Consider the following 22,225-nt stretch of genomic DNA (forward strand, 5'->3'; position numbering starts at 1 on the left):
TACAACTGTATCTCCAGGTGAGATTAGAGGCCATTTTTAAGTTATAATTGTGTTTATCCTTATTTTCTAAATTCTGTACAATGAATATACCTGTTAGAATAAGAAATATAAAAAGTAAGGTATTTTTTAAAACATGCAAACCGATTCATTCATTGGGAAAAAACTATTTTGACTATAAAGAAGAAAACAAATATCTAGTGAAAAAGGACTATTTAAAAACAAGAGTGCATTTACATTTTCCTAAATTGGAACCTGAAAAGCACAAACACATCAAGTTTCTAGGGAGAGTGTTGCAACATATTAATTGTTATTTCCAAAATTCTAATTGAACAATGAGAACTCAAGAAAGGGAAAATCTTGATTGACAGCCAACTGCAAACACATGGAGATCAAAGGCCTAGAAATCATAGTTCCTTTAACTCTGCTACTAACTCAATAGGAGAGGAAATTCCTCACAGAGGGGACAGTGGAATCCCATGCATAAGAAAGGATACACAGTACAAACTGCACTAGAATTGGGGGTGGTTTCCTTGGAAGAATTCTAAAGTTACAACATTGCTGAAAAACTATAAAAACACTGACAGACAGATTAAAACACACAGTCATATATATTATATAGAAAGATATGAAGTCTGCTCCCATGTTGCATAGAAATACGAACATATTTGTTCATTTATGGGCACTGATTACTTTATCCCAGGTAGAATATTTCAACTAAAATAGATAATCAATAATACACTCCTCTTGTCAAGGCTAGTTGATAAGTTACTCTGCTATGTAAGCATAATGTGTCTAAGATAGATTTTAAATTAGTGAAAAAGATTTTTGTATGGTTTCTTGAACCCTTCTCAAAACACCAAGCTTAATTTTAAAATAAATCTGAGCAGTATTTCTATATGATCTTTTCCCTCGTGAAATGAACAACACAGTCTGTTGTCAAAATTCTTTCCTTACAATGATTCACGAGCACCGTATACTCACAAAACTGCTGGACAGCAAGGCACTATCCAGACACTGTGACAAAAGAAATGAATCACAAGGAAGACAGTGACCCTATTCTGCAGGGCTAATAATCTGTTCCAACACCGGGTTTTTATTTGATTGGTTTGATTGGTTAGAAAAATAAAATCACTCAAGTACATTCTTCTTTGAGCATTATGTAAATCATGACTCTCTTTTTAGTGTCATGAGCAGGAAAGACTTGAGCATGAATTGATTAGATCAACTAGGCACAATCATCACTGGAGCCTGAGTAATAAATAAGTACATGAGACCTAAAATAAACCTACACAGATCTCTACAAGGAAAATGAAGAGGTGAGTTCCCCAATGAGAAAACAAACAATCAAGAAATCAAAAAAGGAAAACTTTTTCATTAACGATTCCAGGCAGTAGTGGAGCATGGTGGTGAAGATCACAAATGCTGGGGACAAACATGAGGGTCTGAAATCCCACAGCACTGGGTAGCTGTGACACTGATATTTCAGTGAAATTTTCTGCACCTCAGTCTCCTATCCATAGACTGTGGACAACCACAGCACCCATCTCCTAGAACGGTCTTAAGAATTAAGTTATTTTTTATATAAAAGTTTAAATAAAATACCTCAGATTTTAAATATTACCCCAAAAGCTCAAGGAACAAAGAAAACAGTGATAAATTGGAGTTCATCAAATGTTAAAAATTTGCTTCAAAGGACACCATCCAGAAAGTGAAAAAACAACAGAGAGGAGAAAATTTTTTCAAATTATTTAACTGATTAAGTATTCAGATAAAATAAAAGAAAAAACTCCTACAACTCAACAAGAAAAAGAGAACTCAATTAAAATGTGAATAAAGTATCTGAAAATGTATTTTTCAAAGAAAATACACAAATGGCCAATAAGCACAATCAAACGATGTTCAATATCATTAGCTGTAAAAGAAATCAAGTCAAAACCACTAGGAGAAACCGCTTCACACTCACTACAATAGGTTATAATAAAAAAAAGTGTAACAAGCACTAATGAAGACACAGAGGAAGCGGAGCGCGCAGCCCTTACTGGTGAGGATGTAACACAGCGTGGCCACTTTAGAAAACAGCCTGGCAGGTCCTCAGAGAGTTGAACATTTGGTTTATGAATGACCCAGCATTTCTGCTCTCTGGTCACCCAAGTAAGAGAACTGAAAACAAATGTCCACATAAAAACTCCTACAGGAGTATTCACGGCGCCATTACTCTTCACACCCAAAAAGCAGAAACAACACAAATGACTATCACCTGATGAATGGGTAAACAGTGGGGCCCGGATATACAGTAGAATATAATTCAGCAATAGCAAAGCATAGAGTACTGACCCAGGCCACAACCTGGAAAAACATTGAAAAAGTTACTCAGTGTGAAAGAAGTCAGTCACAATAGACAGTTCCATTTACATGAAATAACTTGTTTTACATGAAATGTCCAGCACAGGCAAATCCACAGAGAGAGAACAGTGGCTGCCTGGGGCTGGGGGAGGATGAGGAAGATGGGAATGACTGCTTGTGCATACAGGGCTTCCTGTTGGGGGATGAAAATATTCTAAGATTGACTGCGATGCACAATTCTGGGCATTGAGTAAAAACCGCTGTACATTTTAATGGGTGAATTGTATTAAAACTGTTAAGGACAAAAGCACCTAGGGCCAGAACCTTCAAATAGTAAATGCAAATTGCTAACTTTTATTACAGGAAGAAGAAACTGCCCTCAGCATGAAAGCAGGAGATCGGCAAATGTGGGTTAACAGAATTGGACAAGAGCATTTCACTTGAAAGGGTTGCTGAGTGTACACGAAATATTCAGAAATAGGAAAATCAGCTTGACATCACGAAGAAGCATTCTGCTTCAAATGCAGATCAAGGATTCGGCAAGCCCAGCTGCTAGAAATAACCAGAGAAGAAACCTGGTTCTTAAAACAAGCACCAGAGCCAACAAGGAAATGGTGGTGAGGAAAGCAGGCAGCCAAAAATCTGGAACAGTTTGCTACAAATAATTTCTCCACTGAAAATTCAAAAATAAAATGAAAGTGATGCAATGCTGAGCTGGCCTCACGTTAAAGGGCTTCCTCTGCTGCTCGACAGTTCTGTAACCCCGAATGTGAGGCTCAGGAGAATCAGCATGGCTCCTGGCAGTCCCCAAGTGACTGCCCACCAGCATGCTTACCACCATCACATCTGCCAGGGTTGTATTGCACAGAAGAGACCAACTTCTAAAAGGCACAGGAAATGTTTACCAGGGAAGAAAAGGCTGCTGTCAGTCCTGGGACAGAGGCCCTGTGAGCAGAGGCCAGAAGGCTGCAGGTGAACTGGAGTAGACCTGGGGCAGGAAGGGACCACGGAAGAGCAGATCTCAATTTTCTACTCTCTCTCCCTCGGGTAGGAGAGATAAAGCCTGCATCCTTCTCACCTGGAACTGTGGGTTCTGGCTGGCAGAAGTCTTACGTACAGGGAATGAATACTCAAGACTCTGTGGAAAAAGTCAAGAAAGCGAGAGGGCGTAGGGACCCAACTCCACGAGCCTCTCAAATGCTCCCATATTTATTGTGTATAATCAAAGGAAAACGTCATTAACAGTTGAGTGATAGTAAGCAGGAACTTGGGGAAAGAAGGATGAGACAGAGATTGTAGAATCCACCATGAATACAAAGGCTTAGTGTATCTTTAGCGAAGTCATGGTGTGAGAGGAATAAGATACATCCTTTAGACATGTGAATTACAAAGCAGACCACCAGACCAGCTAGGTCCTTGTTTGGGGGATAATAGAGTATCTAACTGCACACAAGCCCAGCCTTTATAGCTGAGGGCCTGGGTCATTGCTTTGCGATGAGCAGAGTGCTATCCAAAACCTCATCTACGCAAGCAAAGCATTATCTCTGCTTTTTAAGGCAAGGAGACAGGAGTGAGTATGCACAGGGCCCTGCTTGCAAAGCAGTTACTAAGCATACGTTTTCTTCTTAAATTTGACAGGCGGCTGGGGTCTGTTAAAATTTGTTAACCCAATCATGGGCTCCCACATGGAACCATTATGAAGGACACCCTAGGGTGACAAATCCTGGCTCTGGGTCTTTTCCTGCCAGCTTCAGCCACTCTAGCAGAGTCTAGGCACATTCCTGAATAATGATCATACAGAACCACCCACACTGTTAACTCCTGGTGCTTGAAACTTAATTTTAGCTCTACACAACTTAACGTAGAAAAGTTTCAGAAATAAAAGATATTATATTTATTTTATATCTCATCATAGGACTGATTTTTCTGATTGCTCTAAGCTGCTTCTTCTTGGTAAAGCACCTAATTCTGCAGGTGAATTCAGTACTTTCTTTGGGCATAACTAGCCAGTTTGGGCTCGCTAACTTCTATTGGTCAAATACCGATACACTTAATTGATTTCATTGTTCATCAATTTCAGCTGGGAGCAGAGGGAGTGTCACTCTGTTCCTCAGCCCACCCTCAACTCTTTATCATCAGCAACTCAGGCCTCCGGAAACCAAAAAAAGCTTTTGTTTCCCTTCTACAGTTTCAACAAACCCAACAGGATACATAAGCCTGGAGAAAGAATTCAAAACAAATGTTAAAACAAAAATCAATAAACCTGAAGCAACTCCATCTCCGAATCATGATACACAATGACATGAGATTAAGTGTGTCAGGCACAAAGCATGGGTGAGCCTGACCACCTGATTTCTATTCTTCAAAGGAAGGAAAGTTTTCTTATTTTTTATTATCACTCTGTCATTGTTTCTGATTAAGCCAAAAACTAGTTTATGAAATAATTAAGCATTGAAATAACAGATTATTGTTGTATCAATTACAGAAGGCATTCAGAGGTGTTAGGAAAAACCACCTCTGTAAAAAATGTCTTCCACTGTGAAGAACACGTATACAAAATGCAACAGAGAATTCAAGCTCTTGTGGGGAGTAAAAGCCACAGAAACAAAGCAAAGTCATTACTATGAGTCAACTCAAAATTCACTGGACAATCATGTTCAATGCATTCAATGAAATTTAAAGGCATACTGCAAACCATATACTCAATGATCTGCAGGCTAGAGGAAGAATTTCTCTCTTTAACAGACAAGATTAATCAACAGGGTGCCCCACCAAACAAGGACCAAAGAACAATCAGGTTTTTAACAGTTCTGATAAATCAGCATTTTCTAAAGATCAAAATCCAGAAATTTTAAACATTCATTCACACCACAATGAAACAAGCACTTAAAAAAAACCCAAAGAAAATAAGCACATAGAACATGTACATAGATCAATGAGAATTTCTTGTGACGCTGGAAGAAACAGGCTATAGTCTTTTACTTGAGAAATAAAACTACTTTTAAAGATAAATGCTAAAACACATTTCATCATTCATGTTGCCTTGAAAAATCTGAGGCACTTGTATCTGATTAGAAAAGCAATTCTGAGTAATAGTGTGTTACAATTCAGTGCCAGTTTGCTTTAGAAGAAAAGAGAAAAGAAAAGCTACTGTTTCTCATATCCTGCACAAAGTGTGAAGTGTCTCCCTGCCTCTTTCTCCTCCCGTTTTCTAAGCTCATGCTTCCCAACCCTTCTGAAACAAGTATGAGAACCTCTTATTCCCGCCAATATGCCAAATGACAAAAGAAAATCAATTTATTTGTGTAAGTATATGCTTATACCTTGAACTGGAAGAGAAAGATATCAGAAGTCTATATGGAACTTATTTCTACATTCCTGAAATCACACACACAAACGTTCACACAGACACAGACACAGACACATACCCCCTGGATTACTGGGAAATTCACAAGGTTATGATTTCCATCTTCTAGAAGATAACTTTGTAGTTAGTCTAAAATACAAAACTGTCAGCTTTGGAAAGCCTTGATCACCTGCTAAAGCATCCAAATATCAAAGAGACCCAATTAGCCTTCTCGGTAGAATGTAATTTCCCATGATGGCAAAACATACCCTAAGAAGTACTGGATCCAAGTCTCGTGTTTATCACTAGCTATGATCGCTTTTAAGCACATTAACAGATTCAGAAACGTATGTCTCAACAGCATTTATTCTTATTGAAATAGTATACGTGTTCAATTGCCTATACAGAGACCAGGTCCCATGATGGAGTTTAAGAGCTATTTTGTGTATTGCAATATTTATTTTTAAGTGCAGACAAGGAGGGTGGGTATTACTCAGTTGTAGAGAACCTGCATAGCATGCACAATGTCCTGGCTTCAGTCCCCCGTACCTCAAAAAATATAAATAAAATAAGGGCATATTTAAAAATGAGTAAAGTTATAAAAAAAAATGCAGACTAAAAACCACTGCAATCTAGGAGACACAATTACAATAAAAAAACAAGAGTTTCTATCAATTATTGGCTATTTGCCAATCGCAGAGACAACCAGAATTCACACCTGATAACCATCACGTGTGATTCTCAGCAACCCTACTAAGTAGACACGGATGAGAAACCAGGCTCTGCGGATGAGGAGACGGAGCTCAGAGGAGCCGGGGACGCTGACCGTCCTGCTTCCCGTGACACCACATCAGCCCAGGGCAAGCGCTGATGGAGCTGCTATGAGGGGACACCCAGCTGCATGGAACCTTGGGGCACTGGGGAGTCCCAGAAAACACTAAAAACTGTTCAGTGAAAAACCAGCTCAAATATAATACACTGTGCCACATTGTTTAAACAGGGAACATGACTGAGACCTTTTTGATGCCTCCGTGTCCTTTCTGCCATCGTCAGTTACTTGCCCTCACAGCGTGACCAGTGATGAACTGGACCCCATATGAAGTGCACTCAGATGGCAGAGCATTTGAAGCTGTTTTATGAAGTTTGTAAGACTCTGTGCCTCACACAGGCGGTCATCCATCACTTCTCACCGGTGTGGACGTACCACCTGAAATCACTCCTTTCTGCTTTTTAAAATCCCTTCATCTACTCCAGACTTTTCAACAGCAAAGAAGAAGCTAAACCACAGACAGTGGACAGCTTTTCACCAAATTTCTTGAACGGCCCATCAGACTACCTGGAAGCCCTTTACTTTTATTAAACCCACTTCCAGGTACTTCATCATTTTCTGATTGGTGGACTTGGCCTCTGACTGAGCTACTCAGAGAGCTCCCAGCCTCACATCCGTGAGAGGACCCTGCTGTTGGGAGAAATCAGTGAGAAAGGCGTACATCCCCTAGTCAGGTCTGCACGGCAAGAAGTGCCACAACGTGCTAAAAATTTATACCGTCATAACCCCTGGGCTCCCATGGACTGGTTTCACATTAACCAAACTCATGAGACACTGATACAAGAAAACCAGAAATTTAACTTATTAATGTAACAGAAGACGTGAAACTATGAACCAGACTGCAATATCAGAGTTCAACCATGAGTATATGTTCTCCTCCACGGCCCAATCACGGGCAGGCAGTCACATGGCAAGTGTGGACAGAAGCAGAGCAGGAAGGATTTCTAGATTAATTCAATGGACTAAATTTCTGTTATACCAACAGATCTGCTGCCTGGAAAACAATTAATGCTAATCATGGTGCACTCTTCGTGGACAGTTGCCGAGACACGATTGTGAGCACCTGTGTAACTCTCCTTTCCCTGTCCTTTATGGGCTAATTGAGGCACAGACGTACAGAAATCGAGGGATGCAGATACATCTAAACACCCAAAGCCCATTCTGGGAGCCACAATACCATACAGCCAGGGTTAAAATACTTGCTCTGCCACTTACTGGTTCTGTGACCTTGGCCAACTTACCCTCTGTGTGCCTCAATTTCCACACTGTAAAACTGGGATAACAATCAAACCTTCCTTACTCGCTTGTTGACAAGATTGAAGGATTCATTTCTGTAAAACGCTCAGAAAAGAATGTAGCACATTTTTGGTGCTCAACAAATGTCAAATTAATATTACAGTGGTTTACAAGTCTCCTTCCTAATCATCTTCTGTGTTTCCTGGCTAGACTAATACCCAAAGGAAATTTTTATTTATCCTTTTATAAACTCTTGGGGTGCACCCTTCTGTTCCATCCCACCACCTGTTTAAACTGATGGAAGGGATACCTCCTCCCCACTCCTCTGGGCCATGCAGAGTGCTACTCCCTTCACAGCCCTGACCCCTGGCCCACAGCTAGCCCTCCTCACATTAACAGATTGAGTTGTGATTCCAGGGAGACAAGCAGGGCATGTGAAACCCTTCCTTTCCCTCCAGTGTTGGCCACCCTAGGGAAGCACCCTGGATGCTCAGCTCCATGGCAGAACAGCCCTGTGCATGATGGGGCAGATTCTCTCAAGGGAAGGCTTGTTGTGGCCCAGAGATACCTGGGACAGGGTGAGTCTCTACTTCTGGGACACAGTATCATGACACTCATTTACCCACAGCCCTGAAGTTCATGGAGAACGTGGCTTCATCAGTAACAAAGAAGACATTTAACGCCTGCCTACTCTTTTGTGTCATCTCTCAGTTGGCTGCTGGAGACAACATGTGTATAAGTATTGGTTCCCCTTAGGCCCCAACATATATGAAGTAACAAAAATTTCTGTGGCTTAACGTTGGTCCAGGGCGACTGTGTAACAGTTCTGACTCTGCTGATGCTAAATTATGGGTGTAGGAATTATGGAACCTCCTCAAATATCTTTCATCATAAAATCAGCTTTTCTTATTTTCTTGTTTCTTTGTAATTACCAAAGACTATAAAATGATGGCTTCACACAAAACAGCAGCTAAAGTTTATGAGCTCTCTTGACATACCCACTGTGTTAAACACGTTACATAATTACTAATTCTCACAATTCTACAAAGCAGATATGAGCGTCCCCTTCTCACAGACAAGGGGAAAACTCAGAACGAGCTGACTCAGGATCACGTGGTTCAGTGGCAGCACGTGCAGGCAAACCCAAGTCAAGAAACTACACCCCTTCATATATGTACCAAATCAACTGCCACCAATTAACACACAGCGGCGGGGTCAATACTCAGGGAACTCAACACACTTTTCAGCTTTATGGTGCTCCAGAGGCAGCTTCTAGCTGTTTTATAAAATCCCGGCTCACTGGTTTCTAACACTAGAAGAAAAGGCCGATTTTGCCATTGTTTGCACAGCAAGTCTGAAATGTTCACAGCGAGATAACAGAATAAAACTATGATATAAGCAGAAAAATTTTTCCAGGTAGAAAGACATAATGGACATTGTGCTATTCTGAAGCATTAAGCAAAGAAATCAAAATAAAATCACATTGTTTAAGCTTTATTTTACAAACAGAAAAATTAAGACTGTAAAAAGTTGCAACAGCGCCACCTATGGCTAAAAAGACCTTCCAGGTTGCCGGGAAACATGCAACACAAAAATTGACTGTAGGATGAGAAATGAGAATCAGATAACTAGAAGCTTATGTAGCATATACTGCACTTTGCTTCGGGGGAATGGACGGGTATTCAGTATTTAATCTGATATTGCTAATACTCCTAAATATAAACAAAATACATAGGCTCATGGAAATTCATCTTAGAAGTGGAAAGATTCCAGTCCAGCCACTTCATTTTACATGAGGGGAGACTGAGACCTGAGATCTCTCCTCCTGGCAATCAGCAGCAAAGCTCTCCTAGGTCTCATGTCTTGCACTGTAGTAAAAACCAACAGAACTGTACTACGCCTATATTCATAGAAGTCACGTCTGTATTTCTCCAACAGTAGGTAATCTAAGTATCTTGCAAAATAGTTCTCAAAGAGCCAGAAAATGATACAAGTTTGTTGAAATACAAAAACTTTTATTTACATATTAAAACAGCATGAGCTTTATTCTCTCTATTAAAAAAGTGACATGTCAAATCAAAATTTTGAAATTTTAAAACCTGAAAAGAGTGCAGAAAAAAATCAAAATATTCTTTAATCACAAAAGAGAGAAGCTTATTCCCTGAAAATAATCAATGTGGATTTTTCTAAACTTAATGGTTCTGGTCAGAATCCCGAGAAATTAAATGTCTGATGGATGGTTACACGGCAACATGAATTCTGAGCTGTAACAATACACATTCTGTGTAAATAATCTTCAAGGTCGTCTGCTTAAGGCAATTTAAGTAGTCCCTGTCTCACTAGAATGACACAGATTTCAATAAAGCTTCATACTGCACTTATAAAAAAACTGAATCCTAGTTTCTTTAAGCCATATTAATGTATATCATATATGTACATATTGAATATGCATCAGAAATAAGCTACATTTTTAGTATTCAGAGTTGATACTTCTAAACTATCAGTCACTGTGACAGCACATTTTTATTAAGCACCTATACGGTGCTTTGTATACAAGGCGTCCAGCTCTCACAGTCAGACAAGGTAAACCATATTACTCAAATTTCACAAATGATGAAATATACTTAAGCCAGGTAAACAACTAAGATATTCATCATCAGGAAAGAAAAGAGTAAGGATTTTACTTACAATACTCACTGATAAAGTTTTCTTTCATACTAAGACTACATAAAACAAATTCAGTGTTTGGAAATTTTTCAGTAAATAAACACCACTAGAAAAAACAAGTAACATCATTAGCAACAGTTGGACTTTCAAAGACCACTTCTCTCTTGCACAATAGTTATTTTAAATGTTTTGTTTTTAGTTCTCACAAAGCACTAAATTAAAAAAATATTACCTTTAAAGTCATTACCTGAGAATAAAACATTTGTGAAAATGTACAATTTTAATTTATGTCACTCTGCCTCACATTCTCACTGGTGTCTCTCCTTTGAAGACCTCATCAGGCTGAGATAGCTAAAATCGGTCATTTATGGACTCACAGGAGTTCGGGAAAACACTCAACGGGAGGCTGATTGGAGGAGCAATTGAGAATTCATCCTGTGCAGCCTGGATTCCAGCATCGAGCTAGCCACCGCCAGCTGCGTGTGATTTGGGGCAAGCTGACCCATCTCTCAATCCCTCAGCTACAAAAAAGGAGACACTGATACCTACAATCAAACACCTGCTATGAAGTAAAATATGAGCAAAGCATTTTAGCCTCAGTTAGGCGTCCACTCACAGCGAGTTTGGTCATTATGATGATGAGGATGGCAGTTAATAAATTAAGCTCGACCAAACAGGAGATATCACCTTAAAGGAGAAACATTCTAAGTCCATGAGAATTTCCTTTTGGATGGATTGCAGAATATTCTATAGATTTTTTTTTTAATAAACCAAATTTTGTCCATTAATTGTAGATTTACAGGTTCATGGACAAGTCTCCAGAAAAAGAATTAGAGGCCTCTAACCTCTGAAAACTAAGATGTAAATTTTAAAAAAAATCAGGGAAGAGATTATACCTCATTTGGGAGAGTATGTTCTTAGCATGCATGAGGCCCTCAGTTCAGTCCCCAGTAACTCCATCTAAAAACTTTGTTTTGTAAGAAATAGAGAATTAAAGCAAAAAGATGGAGGAATAGGGAATTTTTTAGAGACTCATCTCAGATTTAAGATGGGGAAGAAACCATCCAATTCTCAGAAGAAATCTTGAGGACTATGTAAACTGGATCTGAGATGTCTAGTCTTTTAACATTATTCATGAAATCATATTACCAAGTCTTAAAACTACCTGATAAACCACAGTGGTGATACTGATCATAACAGCTACCATCACGTATCGAGCTCCGGCTAGGACTGCTCTGTTCTGACATCTCTGCACCTCAGGCCTCACCAGGCGGAGAGCACTAAATTCGGTCATTTATGAGCATCTCGTGTAAGTCCTCCATTTGTGCTTCTCACTCTCCCCTCACCAGCTCCTCTGAGGGAAGCACTGTTATCATCTTCCCCACCCACAGATAAGGCCACTGAGGCACAGAGACTAAACCTGTTCCAGGCCACATTGGCATTAAAGGACATCTGTATTTCTGCTATTTTGCTTTTCACAAAGGAATCTGAGATATCAATTCAAGGCAGACTGTTAAATAATCAAGTCTGTCAGGTCTTCACCTCAAAGAGCAGATACTATAAATTCCTGATGTAGGATGAGGCTGCCGCCACAAACTGACTCAGCTTGAAATTAATATCCAAGATGAAGCAGCGGATACACGTAAATATTCACGATTGTCAACTCTGCTCACGGGTCTGGGCCCTTCACTGCCTGAAAGGGGGTGAAATCCCCACCCGTGTCTGGGAGGGAAGCCCGGCTCTTCCCGGGCTCACCCAGGCTTCATGGGCTATTTACCCCCACAGACTAGCCTCAACGGTTAAAAGCTCTCAAGATTTTTACACCAGGCAAAACTGAAAGACATTTCTGCAGATGGAGCACTTTCTCAGGCTTAAATTTTTTTGCCTACACTCAGCCAGAGGGAGAAAAGGAACAGAACTCTACAAAGTCTCTGACCCTCACCACTCACAGGAGTAGAATGACCACAGCAGAAGATGGCACTTCACATTGCAGAATGAGAACAAAATAAAGATGCCCCAACGACAGGCACTCCCAGACACAGCGCTCAGCAGTCTTCTGCACAATCACGGTTGTGCAGCCCTCATCACCTTCTATTTCCAGAACACTTCATCAGCCCAAAAGAATCCCCCTATCACTAGCATTCACTCCCTAATCCCCCTCCACTCAGCCCCTTCCAACCATCACCTGCTCTCTGCCTCTGCATGTGCCTATTCTGGGCATTTCAGATCACTGAAATCAACAATTTGTGACCGTTTGTGTCTGCTTCCTTTCAAATAACAAGCTGTTATCAAGGCTTGTATATTTTGAAGTGGTATCAGCATCTCTTTCTTTTTTTTTTTTTGGAAACGTTAAAGATTATTAGAAGGTGGTAAGTACTATCAAAAAGAGTAGAGTGGAGCATAAGTGATTGGGTTTCAAAGGGAAAAGTGTGGGTTGAACAGTCAGGGTGGACTTCCAAAAACAGGTGGCCTTTTTCATTTTCCTCTTTTTTTTTTTTTTAATTCGTTCTTACGTGTGAATAATGTTCCACTACATGGAGATACTACATTCTGTTCATGCATTCAGCAGCTATTTATGGACGAGGTCCAGAAAAATGAGTGTAAGAGGTGACTAGCATGGATGGCATTTAAGCAAAGGGCAAAATGTGCTTTCAAAAAAAAAGCCAACAAACAGAGGCACAAGGAAATTCAGTGCGTTTCTGAGCAAAGTGCTTGCTTGCTTCGGCAGGACTACCGTGCAGGGCTGGGGCGGATATTGGCAGGAATCACGGTGAGGGAGTCACCTGAGAAGACACCCCACTGCAAGCAGCTCAGCCAATCCTCCTCCCTCATCCTGTATTGTTAGAGCAATGTGTCTAGGTTACTCTTATTTCAATTAATAGCACTTTAACTGCACATCTGATCATCTCCATCAGACCACATTACCTCCAAGTCACAGAAAATCATTCACTGACTGGAGCAGCACCAGGACATAACGGTGATGGATCAGGGAGTCCTACAGCATTCCAGCCTGCAGGCACAAACCCCACATGTGCCCTGGTGATGTCCAGAAAATAAAATGCATGGAAATATCTCACTGCTGGTACACGACATCTGACCTCAAATTGCCCGAAAATCATGCTGGCAAAGCACTACTCAACCTTCTCAGTACAAAAAAAAAAAAAAAAGCTAAGAAGGCAAATTTAGGCTCTTCCATTGAAAACCAGCAGCCACCACTGCCAGTATTTCAGCTGGAATGCTCCTGACTTTGAAAACCACTGCGCAGTTACTTTTCAAGCGTGAAACTGATATATATATACCACGTAGATGATATTGCAGTAGGATTTTTCTTTTCAAAATTTCCAGTTGCAACATTAGCACAAGAAAGTTTATGTTTAGGCTTTAAAAAAAATCAATTATCCTCCACTTTCTTAATTTTGAACTTATTATTATTTTATAAATGGAGCTATGGTGCGTATTTAAAACCTTTTGATTTCTGAAAACAAGACCTTTATGACCTCACTATTTCAGAGCAAACTTTAACGATTCTGAGAGGTGGGGCCTGGGGCGCTCACTAACAGCTCTTTAAATACTGGCAAGGATGTGCTATTAAGTAATGCAATGGCTCTAACTCCACATTAGCTCAGAAAGCAAAGAAACCACACCAAAGTCTTCCTTAAATATTTTTATATTCCTATTCTTTTGAATATTAAAGTTCTTAAAATCTATGATGTTTTTTGAAAAAGACAACAGCTGTATTAATTTTCCTGTCACCAAGAAAGCAGTCTTTATCAGGAATAAAAACCCCTATGGAAATCAAAATGACAGGACGTTTCTAGCTAAGTGAACATCCAGATATGAACACAAACCTAAATCCTACCAGATCTCACTCGAAGGAGCTCAACAAAGGCCTGGGCAACCCGGGAGATTAGCTCTTTTGTTCCAAATGTTGGCTGAGCTAAGATCATCACACTAGGCATGGAAGGAGAGAAGAGGAATGTCCACCTGGCGGCCTCCATCCGTTTCCTTCCAGCCACAAGGTGCCTCTAGGGCAGCCCCGCTAACAAGCCCCACATAAGGAAAGCCGGCATCCACACTGCCCCTGCCGTCCCGAAGTAGCCCCGATGCCCATATCCCAGCCTGTGAATGGTCTTCTAATGATCCCCCAGTTGGTGGCACCCTCCCCCTCTTCCCCGCTACACACAGATACACAGAGCCATGACAGCCTTCCCAAAGCACAAATTTGATTACATCAATCCCACTTCAAACACTTCAGAGGCTCCCTGGTAGAGTTCTAGCCCCACCCCAGGCCCTGCTCGCCCAGTCTCATCTCAGGACATAGGTCCCCAGTGACCTCAGGAGCCCCCAGACCTGCTCCTACTTCCCACTTGCCTCCAGGCTCATTTTGACTGTTTCCCAAGGAAGCCTTCCCTCCCTCCAACCTCCACAATTTGTTCCTCTCTTCCTAAAACATTCTAGGCTAAGTCAACTTCTGACAATGCTAAGTTCTCAAGAAGCAAATACATTTTGCTTACTAATGTGGCTACACTCTGTCTCCCCTAGACTCACTGAAGTGCACGTGTTATGAATAAATGAATGACGGGTTGGGTCTCAAAGGGACCGACATACCTGCTCTCGCCCGTCCCGACCCTTTTGTCTGTAGTATATCTGAAGCAAAACCAGAAGTACCTTTCCTTAGGGTCACTTTCTGTTGACACCCTTCACTGCCTACTGTGTCAGTTCTAGTAAAACTCAACTTCTTCCAAAGCCCTACACCACGGACTCTCTCCAGTGTCCTCCCCAGCAGGGGCTCCCTCCACCCTGGACCGCACAGGGCACTCTCCCCAGGTCCCCACGCCAAAAGCTTCCAGGCCTCTACCCGGGCTGCACCTGCGACCTGAGCCACATTCTTGACTCCTTCTCCTGGCTGACTCTTACTCTGTCCTCACAACTGAATGTAGAGCCCATTTCTTCCAGGAAGTCCTCTCTGATAATGTCCTTTAGGTCTTGTCTGGCCTCTATCTATAGCAGCAGTACATGGTGACCAACTGGGTGTTTGCCCGCTCCTTTGAGTCCACGAACCCTTGGGGGCCACGTGGGAAGGAGTGAGAGATTACAAGACGGGTGGGGGAAGCAAAAAGCAAAAATCACAGCCCAAGTCCCAAATTCAAGGATACATTCTCAGAAAAAATGATAAACTATTTCACACGGGTCCAATTTGGCTACTATTTTTGTGGCTTGGGGACAGCAAAAACTTGATGTTCTAGTCCAAAACCCAGGTTACATACAAAGAAATGTATATATTCATATCCAAAGGAAACCAGAGCTGCTCAACAACAGTTTGCAGTTAGAACTGAAAGGAAATTTGATAAAGGCAATCTCTCTCTCTCTCTTCTTCCTTTTCTAGCATCATATAATTTTAGAAGTATTTGCGTGACTAACAGATGGCTACAGCCCGTGATTCTGCACTGAAGTGTTCGGGGCTGAGGAAGCCCAGATTACATTCACTCTGTAAGTGCAATCACACCAACACACTGATAGGTGCCGTGAGTGGTGCAGCTGATGTTCCAAAGCAGGCAACATTATTCTGTAAGAGAACTCTAAATAGAAAGGAAGAAATGCAATGTCCTGTACTCAATTTCATTTGTAATATGGGCCATTAACTGATAGTATATCTTGACTAATGAAACCCAAAAATAAATTGTCAACGTCGATTTTCTTCATCTGACCGTTTTATGCTAACATCGGATATTAAACCCTCACTCCATACGGAAAGCTCAGGCCTATGCTGCAGCACAGTTACATCCCGTGGAAGAAAGCGGATCAAGGGAGAATTGGAGAGTTTCCCTTCAGAAGCTGCGAAGTGTGGTTTTGAACCTGTACATCATTTGCAACCACGACATCGACAAAGGAGTTAGACGTTACCTCTGTGGGGCGAAAATCACTGCGTGCTTCAGAACCATCAAACAACGCTGAGCTTTGTAAAACGGTCCAGAGGCGCTTAAATCATACTTTTCCTGAAAGGCTCCAAAACTGACCCACTTCACCATTCCAGGTATAAAAGGGAAGTACTGGAAACAGTAGAGAGAACATGCCCTTGAAGTCTGACAAGGCCCTGCTTGAATCCTACTACAGCATTTACTAGCCGCTAAATGGACCAATTCCTTAACCCCTCTGAGAAGGCTTCCCAAACCGCAAAAGGGGGCTGCCACCGCCCACCTGGGAGGCATGGATGTGAATGCAACACGCAAGTAGGGCGGCCGACTGGTACCTGACACGGGGCCTGGCTAGTTTCCCTCCGCTGCCCTTCTCCCCCTTTAAACTTGCACTGTTCCCCCGGTAATGATCAAGCCCCTGAAACAGACTACCCGTGTCTTCTGTGTATCCCTGGATACATGCCTTACCCTTAGGAGGCCAGAAAAACAACTGCCTCCTCCCAAGTCACTAACAATGTTCTTAAGAGTCTGGGTATTTTTAACTCTATTTTTCAGGGAGACTATTCCAGAACTTTCCAAGCACCATTCTCCAGGTTGGCTCCCCTCCCAGTGCCCATCCCTTCTCACCTCAGATCCTCTGTCTAACTGCCTTCTGTTCATGGGAAAATGAGTCCGGTATGGTGGGGCTCCCAAGGCCTGCCTCCCTCCCTCACAGGTGATTGTGACAAACTTCTCCCCACTCCTCACTCCAACTCTAGCTTCTGAGGAGTCTATCCTCCCGGACCCTGCAGACTCTGCACCTTCCCAAGACGCACACTTGGCCATGACCCTCCCTTCAGATTTCTTCCTGGCTGGTCCTGCCCAGCCCCCGGCCCCTTAAGGATAACTGGCATTGCTTTGACAATGGCAAACGCCACTGACTGACACACCAAAGCTGCATGGTCTGGGCTTTCCTCCAATCCAGACACAGTCCTACCCCACCTCAGCCTCAGTCTGCAGCCCTCGAGATGATCTAATTCACATGCAAGGCTGTGAACAGCAGCTAAGAATGTATCTCTAGTACGGCTCCTTCACCTGAGCCCCAGGCTCATCGACCCGAGTGCCTCTTTGAAGTCCTAACTTGGATGACAAATGGCATCTTAAAAATGCCTCATGTCCACCATTTACTCTGGAATTCCATTCCTGGCAGGTATCTCCCAGACTCCCCATTTTAGTAACAGCCCCAGCACCCACCGAGGTGTCTGAGGTCACATTCAATTTCCACTGTTCCGTCCCCCCCAGCCCTGCCCTGGAATCAGTCCGTCAATAAGCCCATCTCAAGTGTAGTTCTGCAGGGACCATGGCCGGAAACACACAAACTCACAGCATGGTGCACTAACAGTCCTCCGTAGGGTGCTCCCTGGAGGGGGAGGCATCTCCTGCCGCTGTTCACCTCAGAAGGCACTGGATTCTCACACAGGAGTCCCAGGAGGAGGGACTCAAGGTTCTCCCGTGGTCTGAGCTTTGAAGGGCCCAAGGTCTGGGGGAGCTCCTAATTAGCAGACACACTTGCCAATGAGCAGATGAGGATGAGGGAACCCATGCAAGGCTGTTATCACTTCAACTCATGGGCTCTCAGGGGCCACGGGAAAGGCCTGTGTCCAAGGTACAGCCCGGCCATCACAGATCCCAGCCTGCATTTGCCAACCCGGACAGCCTAGACTCCATCTACTTGTGACACTTACTTCTGCTCTGTTCCCCACCCAGAATGTGATGGACTCATTCAGATATTCTGGCCTGTCTCAAGCGAGACAAATTCAGTGAAAAATGAAGTGTCCACATTTGGACCAGAGCATGAAAGGAGAAACAAGGCCTCATGGTCAGCATGATGGTGGTGACCAAACAATTCCGCCAGGTGAGATGAACCAGGGTAGGGGTGAGAATCCAAGGTCCTAGGTCTGCCAAATCATCTTCTTTCACGGTTGTCTGGGGTGTTGGAGACTGACTAACACAAACTAACGACACGGCCGTCAGTGGTGGACGTCAGCTGCAACAGAAACGGATTCAGCTCTTTACTGCCAACATGGGTTAAAAGTAAAGGCCGAGGCAGGGAGGTCTGCACGGCTGCTGAGGCAAACCACAGACCCAGCTCTGAATGCCCACTGGCTGGAGCAGAGAGGAAGCTACGGCCCTTTTAGCAGTCCCTGTGTCCAACAGATCCAGGTGAGCCAGCTACTTAGGAGAAGGCCATGTTGTCCTGATACTCAGAAAAACCAGCCTCGTAAAGGGAACAAAATAGTGGCATGGATTTTAGACCCAATTCTGCCCCTTTATGAAGGCAAAGTAATGTAAATGGCACGGGGAAGTTGAATGTAAAAAAAAAAAAATTAAAGAACCAAACGGTGACCACTTCCTCCAACAGCGGCCCCTGCAGCTGTCACCTCCGTGGCGGCCACTTCCTCTCCAGTGACCGCCGGCCAGGAAGCGCCGTCACGCACGTCACACAGCGACAGCCAGGAACCGCCTGCCGAGCACGTTTGTGTAAAAGCAGGAATCGAGCAAAATGCTGCAGAATTAAACCTTACAAGTTTAAATACTCCATGAAAAGAATGCCTCAGCAGCCGCCTAAATCAAATCGCATCTTACTTCTACAAAACAATCAAACAAATTTAATAAGAGCGCATTTGTCACCAAATAAAAGGACGACCAAACATGTTCCTCAAAAGCAAGGATTTCAACAGGTATCAAACACCAGTGGGTGATGAGCTAACAAAGCAAATATTCCAAAAAATTAGAAAATTAAAAAATGACTAAGATAATAGATGGATCAAAACAGCTGTTAAGTTGTTGCTTTTTAAAGCGATGGAGACGCACGGAGGGCAATCTGGCTATTTCCAATGCAGGGTGTGCACAGCCCACATTTTCAGAAGCAACAACATGTTCACTGGGCAGTACAAGTGAAAAAGGAATAAAGAAAAAAGAAAAGAGGAACAAGAGAAAATTAGAAACACACAAGAACAAAAATGATTTTGACTGCATGTACAAGAATTTACGTGAGTGTGTGAGGTCAGGGACGTGGGGATGGTGAGACCCACCCTCACCTCCTGCTCCAGGGAAAGCAGGGGCCTGAGGGGAGCGGCGCTGCCAGGGGACCACAACGTGTTCAGCGCCCCTAACCAAAATTCCACCTACAAGCGTCGAGGCAGCTTTTGAGCTACAAATTTTGATCGCATTTCAGTCTGGACAGATTTACTCACTTCCACCAAGAGTAGCAGGAGAGAATGAGGCTCTGCTCCTGCACCAAAGCATTGTTTAAAAAATTAATGACTGTGGAATAGTAAAAGCAACAATGGAGTAGAAGTGACTGGAGGAGAATATGCTTGACCCTAGCTCACTGGCCGCGTTATCTCACTGACGTTCAGATGCTGGCTGAGCCCTTATGGTACCAGAACAGACAGACCCACAAGGAGGGAAGTTTAATGCGCTGAACCACTGTGGGCTAAGTACACATCCGGCTACTACGCTAAGTCCCAAGGGCAGACTTCAAAAGGCAAAAACAAGCTGGCATTTTCTGGTGGGTCTGCAGACTCAGAGACAAGCATTTGTTGAGCAAAAATGTCACCAGTGCCTCCTATGACAAAAGAAGTGGCACTGGCGTGGGGTCTGGGGCAGGGCTCCAGGCTTCCACTTCTCACTCACCAGTCTGTCCAGGGGGAGAAGAAGGTCCCTGCTTAGGTTTCGCTGATGAACCTACCTTGACTAATGTCTGGGGCCTCAGCAGGAGTTGACAGATGAGGTGAACGGAGCCAGACTCTGTGTAGCACGGTGCTGGCAGCTATGCCCTCAGCAGTGCCCAGGCTCCTAAACATGTCAGCTCATCTCCAAGAAGTAGATGGGGATTGCGGGCATGTAGATCACAGGGCCCTGTGAGGACAAGTACAGATCATGGCCACGACATGCCTCTCCTCTTCCTTAAGCCATAGAGGTATGTCCGGGGAGGAACAGAATATTCATCCAGAGCTTGCTAGGTGGGCACTCGCAGGTGGGACTCGGGTCCCCCGTGCTTTTCACTCACAGGGCTGGTCTAGACATTCTATTTATCAATTCTCTAGCATCTTCTCCTCCAACTTACCAACAACCAGAAAGTAGGATCTGATCTTATGTAAGTTCAAGAATCACAGAGCACCTCCTCCAAAGCGGGCCTGGTAGCACATGCCAGGTCCTCTGACCATCACCTGTGGGACCACCATGAGCCCTCTCCAGACTCAAGGACAGAGGCCGTAGGCTAGGGGGACACAGCTTCCCTCACTCACCCCAGAAAAGGGGGACCACGTCTCGGCAAAGGCATCTCACCCTCTTCTGCCCGAGGGACAGCACGATAGATACACTGGGAAACAGAGCAGAAGGTGGGGGGGAAGGCAGCCCAGAAGAGCTCGTCTGTACTTCCGAGGCAAAGTGGGGCCTTTGACTTAATCACAGGGACAAACTGAGAATGAACATTTCCCTGCTCTGTCCCAAACACCGTGATACGCCTTTCCCTGCATAAGGAGTTCATTCAGAAGTCCCTGGCGGTGTTTCTGATGTCCTAACATGGCATGGTGGCTGTCGGGCAGGAAGAGACTGCCTGAGCTGAAAAGGTGCTGGGCCTGGGAGGCAGGTGACAGCGGATCCAGCAGCAGCTAAACCAGCGCCTCGTTTTGCCTCTCGGGGTTCAGAATCTCATCTATAAGCAAAGGGATGAGACTGTCCCAGGACAGGCTGCCCAACAGAAATGAAATGAGAGCCATGTAAAGAAAGTTTCCCAGTTGCCACGTTTAAAATTTTAAACAAAGAAACAAACCAACAAACAAAAAACAAATACTAGAATGTGATTTTAAGAACAGATCTTACTTAATCTACTGTATGTTAAATACTATCATTTTGACATGTAATCAATATAGGAAGTAAAGGGATATTTTATGTACTTTTACTAGACAAGCCTCAGCGTCTAATGTGCATTTGACCTACAGCACATCTCAGCTCAGTCCAGCCTCCTGCCCAGTGCTCCTAGCATCCGTGGCTTTGGCTACTTTCTTGGACAGCAACTCCAGGGTTCCCACCATGTTCCTGGCTGTAAAGCGGGAGTAAGTGTCCACACTAACCCTAAAAGGATCTCTCTGAAACAAAGGCGGATTCTCTTTGAAATGTCTGTAAAGCGGCGGGCTGCACCTCCCCTCCCCTTGGCTACAAGACAGACTTCTTCCTTGCTGATCCCTTTCTGGATGTAGGGAAGCAATCCGGCACACAGCCAGGGTGGGCTGGCCTCCAGGTAAACTTACCTGCTCTCTGTGTTCAGTCTCATGAATTCCTCCTTCTCAAACGGGATGCAGAGGAGGGGGATCTTGTCCCCAGATATCTTGGGGCCACCATCCAGCCACTTGGCCTTGAGCAAGATGAAGAGTGAGTCAGTGAAGTCCTCGATCCTCTTCTCCACCACCCTGCAGTCCTCTTAGTTTGAAGGCAACGTCGGTGCGCGGCTGCTCGGCTACCTCCCCATGCTGCACAAAGACAAAAGCTAAGAGTCATTGAACGAGGTGCCATACAGCCCCTCTGCACGTGCAGCTTCTTGAAGGCCTTGGCAGAGAGACAGTCGGTAATGGTGACAAGGCCCACGACCTTGCGGTGGGTCTGGAAGATGCTCCACCCATTGTCGGGCACATAGTGGTGCCTGTAGTGCATACAGTGTGTCCACTGTGAGCCGCATGGGCTGATATGGCTCACCAAGGTGAGTAGCTTATAGATGCAAAAGAAATTCTCCTCTGACATGACCTCTATGGATTGGACCACAACGGGACGAGTCTGGTGGTCCTCAGCACACTGCACGTAGTCAGGGATGCTCATGTTGCAGGCCCTGCCGAGAGAGGAGAGGAG

General features: G+C 43.6%; 1 long non-coding RNA gene across 1 annotated transcript in view; it reads right to left on the reverse strand.

Moving 5' to 3' along the window:
- LOC140699631 (uncharacterized) overlaps positions 1-21,843 on the reverse strand; it is a 33,507-nt gene extending 11,664 nt beyond the window's left edge. Inside the window, exons 1-2 of the long non-coding RNA XR_012077867.1 lie at positions 21,634-21,843; positions 20,070-20,239 (exon numbers count right to left, since the gene is read on the reverse strand). This is a non-coding gene — a long non-coding RNA (uncharacterized lncRNA). The remainder of the gene's footprint in view (positions 1-20,069; positions 20,240-21,633) is intronic.
- Between the last annotated feature and the right edge of the window lie 382 nt (positions 21,844-22,225).

The sequence above is a fragment of the Vicugna pacos genome, chromosome 11 (assembly GCF_048564905.1).
Source record: "Vicugna pacos chromosome 11, VicPac4, whole genome shotgun sequence".
In the NCBI taxonomy this organism is placed as follows: domain Eukaryota; kingdom Metazoa; phylum Chordata; class Mammalia; order Artiodactyla; family Camelidae; genus Vicugna; species Vicugna pacos.